Raw genomic sequence first — 20771 nt, 5'->3', positions numbered from 1 at the left:
ACCCAGGGGGTACAGCCAGCGCACGGTGGGGTGTGTTCACAGGACTTCTAGTTGCTCTGATGGGTTTCAAAAGGGATGGGATAGTGTAAAAAAAAAAAAAACAAGCATTCAGAGACTCCAAAATACTTGAAATAGTTTTACAACTTTTATTTTTCACCCAGATTGTGTTTCATTTAAAAGGCAATGCATGGAAACACAAGTAAACAAGATCCGTTTGGTTTAAAGCTCGCTCACCACAATAAGGTACAGATCTACGAGCGAGAACACGAGAGACAAACATTTACTACCATTTGCAAACATTTTGTTAAACATGGAAGCTTACAGACATACAAACATCACAAGGACACGCACACATAAATAACATTAATAATAATCAAAAACACTTAATTAAAAACACAAACTTTTGATTTGTACAGGCCCAAGCCCAATAAAGAACAGGATTATCCAAAGACTCAGGTCACTAATCAACAAATAAAGTGTTTTCTTTGGCAAATTTTTGTTAAACATGAAGCAGACAAAGACATACAAACAACACACGACAAAAACACAGATTATCTGAACATAAACAACCACTTAAGGGTTATGAAAACTGATTGTGTTAGATCAGAACTGATTAAGGCTAAAATGATTGAGGTTAGATTGGCCTTGATATTGAACATAGGCCAGAACATGTTTGTATAAAAAAAAAAAAATACTACAAAGTGCATTTTAAGAGCAACATAAATAATAATAAAAAACAAACTAAAGTAAAACTGGAAAGTCCATTTTTTTGAACTATATAAATAAATAGTTTTTGTTTGTTTGATTGTGTTTCAAAGTGCTTCAAGTACAATCTAACAAACAAACAAGCCTCTTTCTCTCTCCTACAGATGGCACAGGAGAAGTGGCATCACACAGGTACGTTATTTACACAGTTATTTACACAGAACCAGCAGTATGGGTGCTGCCGACACAGGGGGTGGTCCATAGGTGAACGCAGCAGGCCTTGGCTGGAGGTGGGTGGACGCAGCAGGCCTTGGCCGAGTGGAGGAGGACGACGCTGTGGGCTGAACGGGCCAGTTCACAGGAGGCACAGGCTCTGGCTCTTCAACAAATAATCTGGAAATAAAATAAAATACACATGTAATGAGTATTGATATGATGTGTGTGCTATTTGCTTTCCACAGCCAACAGGTGAAACAAAGTGCTTATGACAACTTACCCCCGCATCTCACCACGCCTTTTTCCAGCCTCGTGATGAACATGCTGGTACTGGACCTGAGGCCGGTCTGGGGGTGGGAGGGATGTTGGTAGCGCAGGAGCTTCCGGGAACGGTGCGTCCGACAGCACTTTCAGGTGAGGCGTCACCTTTGGCAGTACCGTCGCCCCGTAGTTGGCCTTTTTCTCCTCCCTGGCAGCGAAGGTCGAGATGGACTTGGCGTTCAAGTTAAGCAGTGGAATGGCGAGACCGCCGAGGATGGGGTCGTCTTGAACTCGGTCTGCAATCCTCTTATACTGTCCCTTCAAAGAAGCCGTGACCTTGCTGGGGGAGGTGAGCTGATTGGCCGGCGCTCGGTTCTTCAGCATCTTGAGGAGGAGGTATCTTGGGATCCAGCCATGTAGGGTCATCAACGGTGCTGGGGGCTTCGGCCACAGACTTTGCTGCCTCTGTACACTGCAGCCTGGCCTCTCCTTGCCGGTACAAAACGATATTGGGGTACTGGTGTTGCTGTTGATGGTTGACCAGCGATGATTTGGTGGTCAAGCTCTTCCTGCAGACATCACAGTCAAAGGTCTCCCTGGCGACGGCATGGATCTTCAGATGCCTCGTCAGGTTGGACTTTTCAGTGAAAGTCTTGTGGCACACGCTGCACCGATGTCTAGGCTTCTCCATGTTTCATCTGGTACAGTAAAACATGAATAAATGAGTAAAACTAAAAGCAGATGAGGGCTTAAATACATGTTTATAGACCCTGCAGCCCTCGTAAAAGTAGTAACCAAAAACAATAGGTTACTGTCGTAACCCCGGTTCTCTGAAACATCGAGTGGAGAGATCCACCTATGGGAAGGGCATCCGTACCTGACCTCTGCAGAAGCATCCAATTGCACCAAGTCTGGCTAGACAGACAGAAGCGCGCAGCCAATGCCAGGTAAGGGCCCGCCCCCTTACCTAGGGGTATAATAATGGCTGCAGCGCTGCTATTCCCCAGTTAAGTATATTCGCTTCTCGTGTGGCAAGCGGGGCAAAGCTGGTGGTTCTCTCCACTCTATGTTTCAGAGAACCGGGGTTACGACAGTAACCTATTGTTCTCTTTCATCATCTCGTGTTCGAGATCCACCTATGGGAGAGAAATGGACAGCTCCCCGATTGCCCAATACACTCACAGTGAGGTTCTGAAAGCCAGAGAAGGACGGTCGCCCCAGAGAGGCGGTGCCTGACACGTCCCATACTCATGAACCTGCAATACTGATGCACAGTCGTGACTGCTGTGCATATGCAGCACATGAAAAAATGTTAGCGTCACACACATGATAACCAATGTGCATATAAATACACCCAGAAAAAGGAATGTAAAAACATGCTAGTGACAGGGATGTGCATGGCCAGCCGGACCATTCACTCCTTCTTCACCTCTTCCAGCGGGGTTGCAGGGAAGGGCTAAGAGGACCCCACCCCTAAAACCGAATGTGCTACCGAGATGCTGGTGACAACCAGCCAGTAATAACGCACAAAGGTATAAGGAGAAGACCAAATGGCAGCGGAGCAGATGTCCTTTAGTGACGCTCCCTGGTGGGCTGCATTCCCTTTGATTCATAAGCCAAAGCTATAGCATTCACAAGCCAATGTGAGAGGCGTTGCTTAGAAATAGGATTCCCTCCATGAGTGGATGCCCATGAAATAAAGAGCTGGTCGCTCTTCCGGAAAGCACTAGTCCTGTTCATATATGTCCGTAAAGCACGGACGGGACACAGAGCATTTAGCCTCTCATCCTCCGGGGAGGAAAAAGGTGGAGGGTCAAAAGCGGACAGCTCCAACAACTCTGAAGTGAACGCAGGGAAGCACTTCGGCATGAAGGCCGGATTAGGCTTAAGGGAAACCATATCTCCACTAAGAGAAAATTTAGTGCACAAGGGATGAACCGAAAGTGCATGTAGCTCACTGACACGTTTGGCTGATGCCAAGGCCAAGAGCAAAGCTGTCTTGAAGGACAGCAGCTTTAGGGAAATACTTCCAAGAGGTTTAAAAGGATACTGAGACAGAGCCTCCAACACCATGGAGAGGTCCCACTCAAGCACCCTTCATAAATCTGCGGATTAGATGATGTTGCCCGACTGTTGAGCCCTCTAAGCCCACATGAAAGGCCGAAATCGCAGCCAAGTAGACCTTAATTGTGGAAAAAGACCTGCCTTTTTCCAAGAGGTCTTGGAGGAAACACAAAATATCAGGAACTGAGCACTGATAAGATGTGAGACCACGCCCATCAAACCACCCTTCGAACACTTGCCACTTACTGCCATACAAGAATCGCATAGACATGGCCCTGGCATTCTGTATAGTAGCAATCACACGCGGCGAAAGCCCCAGAGCGCTTAGGATCGTCCTCTCACGGGCCACGCCCAAAGAGCCACCCTGTCCGGGTGTGGGTGATAAATCTCCCCGTTCGCTTGGGACAAAAGATCTGTGCGGGGGGGGAGGCGCCTCGGCTCAGCATATAACAGAGGGATTATCTCCGCCAGCCATGGTGCTTTGGGCCACCTGGGTGCTATCAGAATGAGAGACAGGCCCTGCTCTCTCACCCTGGCCAGTGTAGGAATTATCAGGCACAGGGGAGGAAAGGCATACAGCAGCACTCTGGGCCACGGGTGGGCCAGTGCATCTACCCCGAGGGGTGCGTCCACGTCCTTTAGCTAGAAGAACATAGGACAATGGTAGTTTTCGCGCGAGGCGAATAGATCTACGGTTGCCTGTCCAAATCTCATCCATAACATATCCACTATCTGCGGGTGAAGGCGCCAATCTCCGTAGATTGGGTTTCCCCTTGATAGAAGATCCGCGCCTCTGTTTAGAAGGCCGGGAACATGAGTCGCGCGTAACAACAGGAAAACCCATCCGCTCCACACTAGAAGCTTGTAAGCTAGAGCGTGAAGTTTCGACGAGCGCACGCCGCCCTGACGGTTGATATAAGCCACTGTCGTGGTATTGTCGCAGCGTACGAGCACATGATGTCCCTGCAGGCGAGGCAGAAAATGATTCAGAGCTTTCCATACAGCCATAAGCTCTAAATAATTTATGTGCGCTGAACGTAGTCTGCTCGGCCACAGACCGTTCACCATTCTGCCCTCCTGGGTGGCGCCCCAGCCTGTTAAGGACGCATCTGTCGTCACAACTTTCCGCATCATAACTGTCCCCAGAGGGGTTCCCTGTGCATAAAAGTCTGTGCTCTTCCAGTGGCGCAAGGCTGCCGAGCAGGCGCTCGTCACTATTACAGAGCGGCAAAGATCGCGCGTCGGGCTGAAATGTAGTAACAAAACCCATTTCATGAACGCTGTCATTCTCAGAAGTCCCAGCGGTACAACCTGGATTGATGAAGCCATAAGACCCTGCAGCCTGAGGCATGTGCGATATTGTACTTTCGCCCCCTCTCTGAACTGCGACAGACAGTTCATTAGAGAGAGAACGCACTCTTGAGAGAGACGTGCTCGCATGGAGACTGAGTTCAACTCCAAACCCAGGAAAATGACATTCTGACTGGGTGTAAAATTGCTCTTGCTCACATTCACTCTGAACCCGAGAGATGTGATGTGCGTGAGCACACGGCAGGTGTCCTGCAACACTTTCTCTTTCGATTCGGCTATGATTAGCCAATCGTCTATGTATGTCAGAATCCTCATACCTGACATTCTCATGGGTGCTAAACCCGCCTCCGCACACAGACAGAAACACCGGGGGCTTAGACTGAGCCCAAACGGCAGAACTGTGAATTCGTAACATGTGCCTTGGTAGGCGAAACGAAGAAACGTCCTGTGTGGCGGATAAATGCTTATATGGAAGAAAGCATCTTTCAGGTCGACCGATGTGAACCAGTCGTTCTGTTTTATGGCACGGGCGAGCGAGCCATGAGTCAGCATTCTGAAATTGTATTTCCTCAAATGTTTGTTTAACACACGAAGGTCCAGAATAGGGCGGAGAGCGCCGTCCTTTTTTGGGACCAGGGAATAACGAGAATAAAATCGTTAGAGTGGGGGGCACCATCTGAATCGCTCCCTTGTTTAGGAGGGAGGATATTTCCTCTTTCAGAATGTGTGAGGCGTTCTCTTCTGTGTGTGAAGAGAGAACGCCGTTGAAATGCGGAGGTTTCATTGAAAACTGCAGTCTGAATCCCTGCAATATAGTACGCATCACCCACTCGGGAGCCGAAACAGTTTGCCAAGCCCATTCGTGATTCGCAAGTGTTCCCACCCGAGCTGCAGCGGGGCTGTGGAAGCCCAGCTGGTTTATTTGTGATGCAATGGCGCCATCTAGTGGACACACCAGGGGCAACATGCAGGGGTTCAGACAGATTTCCTCTCTCCGCGGGGAGATGGACTCTCTCTGTGAAGAGAGATTCTCTCTCCGTAACGAATTCATTTGATTCGTTTGTTTTAATGTGTTTTTTGTTTTTCTGTGTGTTTTGTGTTGGGGAAACACTGGGGCCGAAGCCTTTATTGGTTGGGTGAGGGGAACAGAGTGTATGCGGTGTGGTGACACTGCTTTTGCACTTTTCCTCACAACAGACCCCCTGAACGTGAGGGGGGAACACACACCGTTCATTAAACACATGGGCTGGGCAGCCTCGAACGGAGAGGAATCGATCCATCCGCGGGAGACCCTGCGTCTTTTGAACGGGGGTCCTGGGACAGGGAGAGAGTCCGAAGGGCTCGTGGCCCATGAATGCGGACTCGATGCCTCCATCAATCGAACATAAGGCAGGCCGCTTACATTTCGAGTCGATGGGGGTAGGGTTAGATGGTCCTCCAGCCGCGGCCTTTCCCCTTAGGAAGACATAACTTGAAGGCCTCGTCCTCCTTCTTTTTGTCGTCACACCGTTGTTGCATCAATGCGACGGCGGGGCCGAAGAGAGCCCGATCGGGCTCCATCGACGCGCCCGCGATGCGCCGCTTCTCACTGTCAGGAAGGCCTGACAGGTTAAGCCAGAGCGCGCGCTCTCCCACCACAGAAAACGCCATAGAGCGCCCGCAGGCTTGGACGGCCTGCCGAGCATTACGAAGGACGAGGTCGTTCACCGTGAGGATCTCCTTCCACAAGTGTAGAGAAGGAGTTCGCTTTTTTAGCTGTTGCCCTAATTCGTCCAAAATCTCCGCCTGGTAAGCGGAGAGGAGAGACGAGACGGTCAGGGCCCTGACTGCCAAGGCCGAGGACTTGTATGCGGCCTGGTGAACTGAGGCAGAAAAAAGGTCCAGCTTGTTGGGCAAGACCGGCTTAGGGGGAGCGAGCAGCCCGCCCTGAGCGGGGTTAAGGTGCCTGGCGATGGAAGGCTCGATAGCGGGGGGGTCGCCCATACCATGAGCTGCTATATCCTTTACTTCAAGGCCCGAAAGGCCGTGTTTGAAGTCGAGCGGTTCGCTCCAGTTGTGCCTCATATGCTTAGCGCACGCTGGAAGGACGGGGAATAGTTGTTTCCCCGGACCGGGAGGATATCCCAACACTTTTCCCTCGTAAATATCCCTCTCCTGGTCGGTGGCGCTCTGTGGAGCCGGCCACTCAATGTTGAGGCGAGCGGCCGCTCGCTCACACACTTCCAGGAGGATGGACTGAGGCAGGGCTGCGTGGCCGCTAGCCTGGGGAACGCCAAAGGGCGGGATGGCATCCTCGTCCTCTGAGACCCCGAGAAGGGCCGCATCATCCTCATCGCCGGAACCGGCCGGTTCGTCGGCGAGCATGAGGTTGCCCGCAAAGATGTCCTCTTCAGGGAATGCGGGATTGGGCTGGTCAGCCCAAACAAGTGAGGAGGTGCCCCGGGAGTCCCCCGGTAGCGCGTCGTCGTCACCGTGTCCCAGATCTGAGTCAGTAAAACCGAGCTCGGAGCACTGGGTCGCTGCAACCTTAAGACGGCGTCGTAAAACATTTTTGGGCAGCATAAGGCAATGACTGCAATTTTCCACGTTCTCCAAGGCTTCTTGAGCGTGTTTAAGGCCCAAGCAAACCACGCAGATCGGGTGAAGGTCCTTAGCAGCGATGAGTGCTCCACACGCGGCCGGGCAGGCCCGTGATAGGCTATTCCCCGAAGAAGCGTTATGTATAGAAAGCAACATACCGGAGAAGAAATCGGAAAAATCCGTGGCGGGCAGCCGTAGGAGCAGGTGAAAACGACGAGAGCGCGGCGGCCCTGAATGCAGAACACAGCAGAAAAAGCTGAGAAGACGACAGTCACGTCTGGCGGAGGCTGATCAATTGATATGTCCTCCTGAAGACATGAAGGTGAGCATCGTAATCCAACCGAACTGTGTCAATGCAGAGATCGCGAGAAGCGAATGTCAACTGGGGAATAGCAGCGCTGCAGCCATTATTATACCCCTAGGTAAGGGGGCGGGCCCTTACCTGGCATTGGCTGCGCGCTTCTGTCTGTCTAGCCAGACTTGGTGCAATTGGATGCTTCTGCAGAGGTCAGGTACGGATGCCCTTCCCATAGGTGGATCTCGAACACGAGATGATGAAAGAGAACAGCCCATTCATTCATCACTTGTTTTTAGCATGCAAATCGCGGTTGACATGTTTACACTTCTAAAGCATATTTACACATCGAATTTCAACTCCACACTGCTGTAAGACTATCTATATGGTCTTAAGAAGTGAGCGAGTGTCTGATCACGTTTTTAAAGAATTTCCAGAGATCGTCAGGTCATTACAGCGGCGATTGGTAGCTCATTCATTCATTTTCAATGCATTTAGCATGCTAATCGCGATTGATATTCTAACACACCTAAAGCATATTTAAGCTTTACATTTCGAGTCCACACAGTAGTAGTACATTCTTCAACGTCTCAACATGTAAAATCAATAGTCTGGTCCCATTTTAAACGCATTTCAGAGAGATAAAACCTAGCTATTTTAATGTAAACAAGCGGAGCTAAAAAGTTAGTGTCAGTACGGCGCTGACGAGATATTACCATGTAAAACCTTGAATATCAGCCAAATTATCACAAAATATATGGAGTTTCATTCATTACTTGGCACATAATTATACCAAACGTACCTGATAGTAAAGAAAACAGTCCAATCGATCATCAATGGCCGCCAGTATTTTTAAAACAGCTCATACAGCTAGATGACGTTTACCGATCCTCGCTCAATGATTGGTCTGTTGAGCACTGAGCTCTGCTCAGCATTGCTCAACCATTGGCTGATCGCTGCTCAGCTCTGCTCAACCATTGGACGGCTGACGATCGCTTAGGTACTTGGAGGAGAATTCGCCTGCAGGTGCTGTAAGCTTTTTGGAAATTTTTCACTTAGTATATAATAATTTTGCCAAAATATAGAGTCAATGCCCGATCTCTGAATATCAGCAGGTTTGGGCCTGGTTAGTACATGGATGGAAGACTGCCTGGGAATACCAGGTGCTTTAAACTTTTTGGAAAATTTCACAAATTATATAATAATCTTGCAAAAAAAAAAAAAAAGAGTCAATGCCCGATCTCTAAATATTAGCAGGTTTGGGCCTGGTTAGTACATGGATGGGAGACTGCCTGGGAATACCAGGTGCTTGAAACTTTTTGGAAAATTTCACAAATTACATAATAATCTTGCAAAAAAAAAAAAAGAGTCAATGCCCGATCTCTGAATATTAGCAGGTTTGGGCCTGGTTAGTACATGGATGGGAGACTGCATGGGAATACCAGGTGCTTTAAACTTTTTGGAAAATTTCCCAAATTATATAATAATCTTGCAAAAAAAAAAAATGTCAATGCCCAGTATTTGAATTTTAGCAGGTATTGGCCTGGTTAGTAATTGGATGGGAGACCCCTTGGTAATACCAGTTGCTTTAAGCTTTTTGGAAATTTTTACTAATTATATAATAATCTTAAAAAAAAAAGAGACAATGCCCAATATTTGATTCTTAGCAGGTATGGACCTGTTTAGTGCTTGGATGGGAGACCGCCTCGGAATACCAGGTGCTGTAAGCTTTTGGGTTTCCTTCCCTACTTATATAATGCACTGGCGATTATAGTGGCTGACCTTTAAATAGCCCTCTCATTGCAGCCTCCTTTGCTTATGGCCATACCAACCTGGCTATGCCTAAACTCGTCTGATCTTGGAAGCTAAGCAGGTTTGGGCCTGGTTAGTACTTGGATGGGAGACCGCCTGGGAATACTAGGTGCTGTAAGCTTCTGGGTTTCCTTCCCTACTTATATAATGCACTGGTGATTATAGTGGCTGATCTTTAATAGCCCTCTCTTTGCAGCCTCCTTCGCTTACGTCCATACCTACCTGGCTATGCCTGAACTTGTCTGATCTCAGAAGCTAAGCAGGTTTGGGCCCGGTTAATACTTTTGGAATTTTTCAGTAATTATCTAATAGTTGTGCATAAAAAAAAAGAAAAAAAAAGTAAATGCCCTGTCTTAGAAAACAGAAGTAGGACTTTTGGAAATTTTCACTAATTGTCTAATAATCTTTCAAAAAACAAAAAAGAGTCAATGCCCAATCTCAGAATCTAAGCAGGTTTGGGCCAGGTTAGTACTTTGGATTTTTTCAGTAATTATCTAATAATTTTGCAAAAAATAAATAAAAAAATAATTAAAAAAAAAGAGTCAATGCCCTATCTCAGAATCTAAGCAGGTTTGGGCCAGGTTAGTACTTTTGGATTTTTTTCAGTAATTATCTAATAATTTAGCAAAAAAATAATAATAATAATATTTAAAAAAAATAAAGAGTTAATGCCCAATCCCAGAATCTAAGCAGGTATGGGCCAGGTTAGTACTTTGGGAATTTTTCAGTAATTATCTAATAATTTAGCAAAAAAATAATAATAATAATATTTAAAAAAAATAAAGAGTCAATGCCCGACCTCAGAATCTAAGCAGATTTGGGCCAGGTTAGTACTTGGATGGGAGACCAGGTTGGGAGACCAGGTGCTGTAAGCTTTTGGGTTTCCTTCCCTACTTATGTAATGCACTGGCAATTATAGTGGCTGATCTTTAAATAGCCCTCTCTTTGCAACCTCCTTCACTTACGGCCATACCAACCTGAGGGCGCTAGGAGTGCAACAGGAAGTGAGTTGGCAGTAGTAGGAAGAGAGAGGCTCTTCCATTTTGTAGTTTGGTTTAGTTTTATTAGTTTGTTTGTTTTTTTGGTTTGTGTTGAGTTTATATTAGTTAGTGTTTTTTTTAACCCCAAACAGTTTATACTGTTTGGGGTTTCATGTAACAAAATGATGTATTTAATGGACAAAGGACACGGACTGGCAAATGGACATGAGATGGGGATCAGAGAATCTGGATATGTTGCAGACGAGATGGAAAGGAATATGAATGAAGGGATTGCTGAAAGCAGGAATGAAACATGGCCAAAGGTGGTTTCAAGGAGAAAACAAGATGGAAAAACCAATGGACAAGACAGAAAAACAGAACTACAAACTAGTGATGTGTCGTTCGGGAACGAATCATTCTTTTTGAACAAATCTTTTAGGTGAACGAATCGTTCTCATTCACGTAATCCACTGACTCATATTTCTCGTTCAGTTCCCCCCTCCACAGCAGCGCGGCGCTATTAGTTGCGCATGCGCAGCTCGGTGAACCGATCGAAACTAAAATTTTCCGCGTTCTCCAAGACTTCTTGAGCGTGTTTAAGGCCCAAGCAAACCATGCAGAACGGGTGAAGGTCCTTAGCAGCGATGAGTGCTCCACACGCGGCCGGGCAGGCCCGTGATAGGCTATTCCCCGAAGAAGCGTTATGTATAGAAAGCAACATACCGGAGAAGAAATCGGAAAAATCCGTGGCGGGCAGCCGTGGGAGCAGGTGAAAACGACGAGAGCGCGGCGGCCCTGAATGCAGAACACAGCAGAAAAAGCTGAGAAGACGACAGTCACGTCTGGCGGAGGCTGATCAATTGATATGTCCTCCTGAAGACACGAAGGTGAGCATCGTAATCCAACCGAACTGTGTCAATGCAGAGATCGCGAGAAGCGAATGTCAACTGGGGAATAGCAGCGCTGCAGCCATTATTATACCCCTAGGTAAGGGGGCGGGCCCTTACCTGGCATTGGCTGCACGCTTCTGTCTGTCTAGCCAGACTTGGTGCAATTGGATGCTTCTGCAGAGGTCAGGTACGGATGCCCTTCCCATAGGTGGATCTCGAACACGAGATGATGAAAGAGAACAGCCCATTCATTCATCACTTGTTTTTAGCATGCAAATCGCGGTTGACATGTTTACACTTCTAAAGCATATTTACACATCGAATTTCAACTCCACACTGCTGTAAGACTATCTATATGGTCTTAAGAAGTGAGCGAGTGTCTGATCACGTTTTTAAAGAATTTCCAGAGATCGTCAGGTCATTACAGCGGCGATTGGTAGCTCATTCATTCATTTTCAATGCATTTAGCATGCTAATCGCGATTGATATTCTAACACACCTAAAGCATATTTAAGCTTTACATTTCGAGTCCACACAGTAGTAGTACATTCTTCAACGTCTCAACATGTAAAATCAATAGTCTGGTCCCATTTTAAACGCATTTCAGAGAGATAAAACCTAGCTATTTTAATGTAAACAAGCGGAGCTAAAAAGTTAGTGTCAGTACGGCGCTGACGAGATATTACCATGTAAAACCTTGAATATCAGCCAAATTATCACAAAATATATGGAGTTTCATTCATTACTTGGCACATAATTATACCAAATGTACCTGATAGTAAAGAAAACAGTCCAATCGATCATCAATGGCCGCCAGTATTTTTAAAACAGCTCATACAGCTAGATGACGTTTACCGATCCTCGCTCAATGATTGGTCTGTTGAGCACTGAGCTCTGCTCAGCATTGCTCAACCATTGGCTGATCGCTGCTCAGCTCTGCTCAACCATTGGACGGCTGACGATCGCTTAGGTACTTGGAGGAGAATTCGCCTGCAGGTGCTGTAAGCTTTTTGGAAATTTTTCACTTAGTATATAATAATTTTGCCAAAATATAGAGTCAATGCCCGATCTCTGAATATCAGCAGGTTTGGGCCTGGTTAGTACATGGATGGAAGACTGCCTGGGAATACCAGGTGCTTTAAACTTTTTGGAAAATTTCACAAATTATATAATAATCTTGCAAAAAAAAAAAAAGAGTCAATGCCCGATCTCTGAATATTAGCAGGTTTGGGCCTGGTTAGTACATGGATGGGAGACTGCCTGGGAATACCAGGTGCTTTAAACTTTTTGGAAAATTTCCCAAATTATATATTAATCTTGCAAAAAAAAAAATGTCAATGCCCAGTATTTGAATTTTAGCAGGTATTGGCCTGGTTAGTAATTGGATGGGAGACCCCTTGGTAATACCAGTTGCTTTAAGCTTTTTGGAAATTTTTACTAATTATATAATAATCTTAAAAAAAAGAGACAATGCCCAATATTTGAATCTTAGCAGGTATGGACCTGTTTAGTGCTTGGATGGGAGACCGCCTCGGAATACCAGGTGCTGTAAGCTTTTGGGTTTCCTTCCCTACTTATATAATGCACTGGCGATTATAGTGGCTGACCTTTAAATAGCCCTCTCATTGCAGCCTCCTTTGCTTATGGCCATACCAACCTGGCTATGCCTAAACTCGTCTGATCTTGGAAGCTAAGCAGGTTTGGGCCTGGTTAGTACTTGGATGGGAGACCGCCTGGGAATACTAGGTGCTGTAAGCTTCTGGGTTTCCTTCCCTACTTATATAATGCACTGGTGATTATAGTGGCTGATCTTTAATAGCCCTCTCTTTGCAGCCTCCTTCGCTTACGTCCTTACCAACCTGGCTATGCCTGAACTTGTCTGATCTCAGAAGCTAAGCAGGTTTGGGCCCGGTTAGTACTTTTGGAATTTTTCAGTAATTATCTAATAGTTGTGCATAAAAAAAAAAGAAAAAAAAAGTAAATGCCCTGTCTTAGAAAACAGAAGTAGGACTTTTGGAAATTTTCACTAATTGTCTAATAATCTTTCAAAAAACAAAAAAGAGTCAATGCCCAATCTCAGAATCTAAGCAGGTTTGGGCCAGGTTAGTACTTTTGGATTTTTTCAGTAATTATCTAATAATTTTGCAAAAAATAAATAAAAAAATAATTAAAAAAAAAGAGTCAATGCCCTATCTCAGAATCTAAGCAGGTTTGGGCCAGGTTAGTACTTTTGGATTTTTTTCAGTAATTATCTAATAATTTTGCAAAAAAATAATAATAATAATATTTAAAAAAAAAAAAGAGTTAATGCCCAATCCCAGAATCTAAGCAGGTATGGGCCAGGTTAGTACTTTGGGAATTTTTCAGTAATTATCTAATAATTTTGCAAAAAAAAAAAAAAATAAAGAGTCAATGCCCGACCTCAGAATCTAAGCAGATTTGGGCCAGGTTAGTACTTGGATGGGAGACCAGGTTGGGAGACCAGGTGCTGTAAGCTTTTGGGTTTCCTTCCCTACTTATGTAATGCACTGGCGATTATAGTGGCTGATCTTTAAATAGCCCTCTCTTTGCAACCTCCTTCACTTACGGCCATACCAACCTGAGGGCGCTAGGAGTGCAACAGGAAGTGAGTTGGCAGTAGTAGGAAGAGAGAGGCTCTTCCATTTTGTAGTTTGGTTTAGTTTTATTAGTTTGTTTGTTTTTTTGGTTTGTGTTGAGTTTATATTAGTTAGTGTTTTTTTTAACCCCAAACAGTTTATACTGTTTGGGGTTTCATGTAACAAAATGATGTATTTAATGGACAAAGGACACGGACTGGCAAATGGACATGAGATGGGGGTCAGAGAATCTGGATATGTTGCAGACGAGATGGAAAGGAATATGAATGAAGGGAATGCTGAAAGCAGGAATGAAACATGGCCAAAGGTGGTTTCAAGGAGAAAACAAGATGGAAAAACCAATGGACAAGACAGAAAAACAGAACTACAAACTAGTGATGTGTCATTCGGGAACGAATCATTCTTTTTGAACAAATCTTTTAGGTGAACGAATCGTTCTCATTCACGTAATCCACTGACTCATATTTCTCGTTCAGTTCCTCCCTCCACAGCAGCGCGGCGCTATTAGTTGCGCATGCGCAGCTCTGTGAACCGGGTAACTGAACCATTTCATCCTAACAAAGAATTACTCAACCTCGAGCCAATAGCCTTTCGAATATGAGATGTGACAGAGCATGTGATTTGTTCAATGTAGTTAACAAATATGCCCTTCAATGAACGAGTTTCATATGAGTCTGAACTAGATCTAGAGATCTTATCGTTCGTGAACGAAATGACTGAACTGGTACCCATGTCGCTCTTGCACGAGTTGAATGATTTAGTAAATCTCGTTCGTGAATGAAATGACTGAACTGAAACACGTCATTCGTGAACGAGCTGAATGAACGGATACATGTCGTTCGTGAATGAAATTAACTGTTACATAGCTTATCTCGTTCCTGATTGAATGAATGAGAGTAAACCAGGTTAATCTGCCATTTAGCATGTCAATCTCGGAAAATGCAAAGGAACAGTACTGTGCACATATGCTTGTTTTGATATTTAGCAACTCCACGTTTAATCCCCGATTTATGAATGTGAATATATAATATACAGACTGTCTGACCAAACAATTAAAATGCTAATTAGGCAAGAAAACCTTGTGCTTTGTTCATCTAAACAATATTAGACTTTATATATTGAATGCGATTATACACACATTTTAATAAAGCCAGATCAGTTTTTGTAACAAGTGAATACGTTCGTTGGACTAAAGACATAACACATAATAGACTTTTTTTGCCACCTGCTGGCATATTTTGTCTAATACGAAATGATCACTGAATGAATCATTGAATGATTCAGAACGAATCATTTTGGTGAACGAACTGAAAGTGATCGAATCTCTAGAAAGAATTATAATTTCCTCCACTAATACAAACAACTGAAGGTACTGGAACTAATATTGGAGTTGGAGAAAAAAGAAATTATTTATCTCAACGACAGCAAATGATAAAGAAATTGAGCCACCAAACAAAGTGTCAGAGGCAATACAGAAAAGAAGCAACATTAACAATGACTGTAAAAGATATAGAAAACACAACAGTAATAATGATAATTAAATCAGTTGAAGAGAAAGTTGGAATTGGAAAACTGATTGGACTAAGAAGAAAGAATAACAATGAATTTGAAATGACTATTGAAAGTGAGTTGGATTGTGATTCACTGTTGAATGGAATAATGATTAACGGACAAGAATGTGAGATATGGAAACTGTGTGTAACAGAAAGAATGGTATCTTTCTTGAGTCTGCCCAGCTATATAGATGATGAAGAAATTATTCAAAAACTGATAAATTGGGGAGTAACTCCCATATTGCCTCTAAGAAGGAGATATCATCCGGGGACAACAGTGGCGGACGGAACACGTTTTAAACTGGGTTAATCTGCCATTTAGCATGTCAATCTCGGAAAATGCAAAGGTACAGTACTGTGCACATACGCTTGTTTTGATATTTAGCAACTCCACGTTTAATCCCCGATTTATGAATGTGAATATATAATATACAATCTGTCTGACCAAAAAATTAAAATGCTAATTAGGCAAGAAAACCTTGTGCTTTGTTCATCTAAACAATATTAGACTTTATATATTGAATGCGATTATACACACATTTTAATAAAGCCAGATCAGTTTTTGTAACAAGTGAATGCGTTCGTTGGACTAAAGACATAACACATAATAGACTTTTTTTTGCCACCTGCTGGCATATTTTGTGTAATACGAACAAGTTGAAGAGAAAGTTGGAATTGGAAAACTGATTGGACTAAGAAGAAAGAATAACAATGAATTTGAAATGACTATGGAAAGTGAGTTGGATTGCGATTCACTGTTGAATGGAATAATTATTAACGGACAAGAATGTGAGATAAGGAAACTGTGTGTAACAGAAAGAATGGTATATTTCTTGAGTCTGCCCAGCTATATAGATGATGAAGAAATTATTCAAAAATTGATAAATTGGGGAGTAACTACCATATTGCCTCTAAGAAGGAGATATCATCCGGGGACAACAGTGGCGGACGGAACAAGTTTAATAAAGGCAAAGTTTCAACAAGAAGTGATATCTTTGCCATATAATACATGGTTCATGACTGAAGAAGGAGTGCAGTACTGCAGAGTGATTCATGACAACCAACTGAAGACATGCAGGATCTGTGTAAGTGTGGAACATGACAAAAAGGACTGTCCTCAATTCAAATGTAGAGACTGTCTTGAGCAGGGGCATTATGCGCGGGACTGTAAAGTACAGTAGGTGATGGGAGATACTGCAACTGAGCATTTAAATGATACACTACGGCAGACTCAAGGAGAAGAAGATGAACAGGACAATGAGGAAGAGGAGGAAACCAACATAGATGAGAAGGAGGAAAATAACAAGGATGGAGAACAAGGAATGGAGACGGGAGAAGGAAAAGATAAAGAGGATAGAAATCTGATTAACAAAGACATTTCTAAGGAAAAGGAAGAAGTGGACAAGACTGGGACGGACTATGAAAAAGGTCAAGAAAAGGAAAAGGATGAGGATAAGGGAATGAAGATACTGCCTGAGGTAAGAGAAGAAGAAAATGGGGGGAGGATTTTTGGATTGGAAAATAAAGGAATAGAAAGACTGAATAGAGGTGTAAAAGCAAGAACAAAAGGTGGAGTAGACATTCAACAGGTTCTTAAAAAGCAGAAAATAAGAAGAAACCGATGAAGGAAAGGAGGAAAAGTGGAAATGGGGGAAGCAATACATGTTTTCTTTAAAGACAATGAAACTAATTGAGTGGTGGTTATTGGTTTATCCTGTATTTTCCTTAATGAGCTAAGTATTGTTTCATTGAATGCTAGAGACTTATCCCAAAGTCAAAAGTTTGAAAGATTGATGTATCTGACAAAAAAGCGTGATATGATATGTCTACAAGGAACAAGGTGGGAAGATAAAATAAGTGATGAAATTAGAAAATTGTGGAATGGAGAAATGTATAGTAATTAACACATCCTGTGTATAGTCATTAACACATCCTGCAATCCCACCCTCCACACCTCCTGCTCTTCAAATCTGTGAAGATGATGTGCGCCAGGTCTTCAAGAAGAACAAAAGAACAAAAACACCAGGCCCAGATGGTGTTACACCAGCCTGTCTGAAAATCTGTGCTGACCAGCTGGCCCCCATCTTTTCACAGATCTTCAACAGATCCCTGGAGTTGTGTGAAGTGCCTTCCTGCTTCAAATGCTCCACCATCATCCCCATCCCAAAGAAACCCAAGATAGCAGAACTTAACGACTACAGACCTGTGGCTCTAACGTCTGTCGTCATGAAGTCGTTTGAAAAACTGGTTCTGGCTTATCTGAAGGACATCACTGGACCCTTACTGGACCCCCTCCAGTTTGCTTACCGAGCAAACAGGTCCGTGGATGATGCAATCAACATGGGATTGCACTTCATCCTGCAACATCTGGACAAAACAGGGACTTATGTGAGGATCCTATTTGTGGACTTTAGTTCGGCATTCAACACCATCATCCCAACAGCCCTTCAGACCAAACTGTCCCAGCTCTCTGTTCCTAGCTCTATCTGTCAGTGGATCACCAGCTTTCTGACAGATAGGCAACAGTTAGTAAGACTGGGGAAATTCACATCAAACAGCTGCTCCACCAACACTGGTGCCCCTCAGGGATGTGTTCTCTCCCCTCTGCTCTTCTCCCTGTACACCAACGACTGCACCTCTAAAGACCCCTCTGTCAAGCTCCTAAAGTTTGCAGACGACACTACAGTCATCGGCCTCATCCAGGACGGTGATGAGTCTGCTTACAGACAAGAGGTCGAGCAGCTGGCTGTCTGGTGCAGTCTTAACAACCTGGAGCTGAACACGCTCAAAACAGTGGAGATGATCGTGGACTTTAGGAGAAACCCACCTGCACTTTCCCCACTCACCATCATGAACAGCCCTGTGACTGCAGTGGAGTCATTCAGATTCCTGGGAACCACCATCTCTCAGGACCTGAAGTGGGACAATCACATTGACTCCATTGTTAAAAAGGCCCCGCAAAGGTTGTATTTCCTTCGCCAGCTGAGGAAGTTTAACTTGCCACAGGAGCTGCTGAAACAGTTCTACTCGGCCGTCATTGAGTCTGTCCTCTGTACTTCAATAACTGTCTGGTTTGGTTCAGCAACAAAATCAGACATCAGAAGACTACAGGGAACTGTTCGGACTGCTGAAAGGATTATTGGTGCTCCCCTGCCCACCCTTCAAGAACTGTATACATCCAGAGTGAGGAAAAGGGCTCAGAAAATCACTCTGGATCCCTCACATCCAAGTCACCCTATCTTTGAACTTTTGCCATCTGGCCAGCGCCTCAGAGCCGCAAACACCAGAACAGCAAGGCACAAGAACAGTTTCTTCCCCCAGGCAATCTACCTCATGAACAGTTAAATGTTCCCTACTTATGCTTATAAACGTGCAATATCCTTATATTTATTTGTTAACCCTCCATCCTAGAACATTCCTGCATCTCACTCAATCCTATTCCATTATCATTTATAGCACAATTGTTTATACACTTATTTATTTGCTAATTTGTATTTTTTATTTTTTTTGTCTGTGTGTTGTTGTCTCTGTGTACTGGAAGCTTATGTCACTAAAACAAATTCCTTGTATGCGTAAGCATACTTGGCAATAAAGCTCTTTCTGATAAAGCTCTTTCTGAATTGTGATATACAGTTTTGTTCAAAATAATAGCAGTACAATGTGACTAACCAGAATAATCAAGGTTTTTAGTATATTTTTTATTGCTACGTGGCAAACAAGTTACCAGTAGGTTCAGTAGATTGTCAGAAAACAAACAAGACCCAGCATTCATGATATGCACGCTCTTAAGGCTGTGCAATTGGGCAATTAGTTGAAAGGGGTGTGTTCAAAAAAATAGCAGTGTCTACCTTTGACTGTACAAACTCAAAACTATTTTGTACAAACATTTTTTTTTTCTGGGATTTAGCAATCCTGTGAATCACTAAACTAATATTTAGTTGTATGACCACAGTTTTTTAAAACTGCTTGACATCTGTGTGGCATGGAGTCAACCAACTTGTGGCACCTCTCAGCTGTTATTCCACTCCATGATTCTTTAACAACATTCCACAATTCATTCACATTTCTTGGTTTTGCTTCAGAAACAGCATTTTTGATATCACCCCACAAGTTCTCAATTGGATTAAGGTCTGGAGATTGGGCTGGCCACTCCATAACATTAATTTTGTTGGTTTGGAACCAAGACTTTGCCCGTTTACTAGTGTGTTTTGGGTCATTGTCTTGTTGAAAAAACCATTTCAAGGGCATGTCCTCTTCAGCATAGGGCAACATGACCTCTTCAAGTATTTTAACATATGCAAACTGATCCATGATCCCTGGTATGCGATAAATAGGCCCAACACCATAGTAGGAGAAACATGCCCATATCATGATGCTTGCACCTCCATGCTTCACTGTCTTCACTATGTACTGTGGCTTGAATTCAGAGTTTGGGGGTCGTCTCACAAACTGCCTGTGGCCCTTGGACCCAAAAAGAACAATTTTACTGTCATCAGTCCACAAAATGTTCCTCCATTTCTCTTTAGGCCAGTTGATGTGTTCTTTGGCAAATTGTAACCTCTTCTGCACATGCCTTTTTTTTAACAGAGGGACTTTGCGGGGGATTCTTGAAAATAGATTAGCTTCACACAGACGTCTTCTAACTGTCACAGTACTTACAGGTAACTCCAGACTGTCTTTGATCATCCTGGAGGTGATCATTGGCTGAGCCTTTGCCATTCTGGTTATTCTTCTATCCATTTTGATGGTTGTCTTCCGTTTTCTTCCACGTCTCTCTGGTTTTGCTCTCCATTTTAAGGCATTGGAGATCATTTTAGCTGAACAGCCTATCATTTTTTGCACCTCTTTATATGTTTTCCCCTCTCTAATCAACTTTTTAATCAAAGTACGCTGTTCTTCTGAACAATGTCTTGAACGACCCATTTTCCTCAGCTTTCAAATGCATGTTCAACAAGTGTTGGCTTCATCCTTAAATAGGGGCCACCTGATTCACACCTGTTTCTTCACAAAATTGATGACCTCAGTGATTGAATGCCACACTGCTATTTTTTTTAACACACCCCTTTCAACTAATTCAACTAATTGCCCAATTGCACAGCCTTAAGAGCGTGCATATCATGAATGCTGGGTCTCATTTGTTTTCTGAGAATCTACTGAACCTACTGGTAACTTGTTTGCCACGTAGCAATAAAAAAAATATACGAAAAACCTTGATTATTCTGGTTAGTCACATTGTACTGCTATTATTTTGAACAATACTGCAGGAAGGAAAAGAGGGGTCGCTATTTTAATAAATGTCAAGAATGAGTGTTTTTTTAAATTTCATCTTAAACATTGCAAGGTTTGTTAAATGGAGCAGAAGAAACATGGTCAAACAAAAGAAGACAAAAATACCTGTGTGCAATTTTTTTAGGATAAAGATGTGGTTTATTATAAATGTTCTTTTTGGTTACTATAATATGAAAGATGAAAAATAAGTTTTTGTA

The 20771-nt window shown here is 43.7% G+C and overlaps 2 non-coding genes and 1 pseudogene across 2 annotated transcripts; 2 read left to right on the top strand and 1 right to left on the bottom strand.

Annotated features, from left to right (window-relative positions):
• Positions 1–2267: 2267 nt before the first annotated feature.
• Positions 2268–4597, bottom strand: LOC127965533 (uncharacterized; annotated as a pseudogene).
• A 4649-nt stretch (positions 4598–9246) lies between these two features.
• On the top strand, positions 9247–9365 carry LOC127965722 (5S ribosomal RNA). Its single transcript, XR_008155434.1, has one exon. It is a non-coding gene; the product is annotated as a 5S ribosomal RNA (ribosomal RNA).
• Positions 9366–12753: 3388 nt separating this feature from the next.
• Positions 12754–12872, top strand: LOC127965721 (5S ribosomal RNA). Its single transcript, XR_008155433.1, has one exon. It is a non-coding gene; the product is annotated as a 5S ribosomal RNA (ribosomal RNA).
• The last annotated feature ends 7899 nt before the right edge of the window (positions 12873–20771 follow it).

Source organism: Carassius gibelio, chromosome B9 (assembly GCF_023724105.1).
Source record: "Carassius gibelio isolate Cgi1373 ecotype wild population from Czech Republic chromosome B9, carGib1.2-hapl.c, whole genome shotgun sequence".
In the NCBI taxonomy this organism is placed as follows: domain Eukaryota; kingdom Metazoa; phylum Chordata; class Actinopteri; order Cypriniformes; family Cyprinidae; genus Carassius; species Carassius gibelio.
The sequence above is the reverse complement of the archived record's forward strand: the minus strand, read 5'-3'. Positions and strand labels throughout refer to the sequence as shown.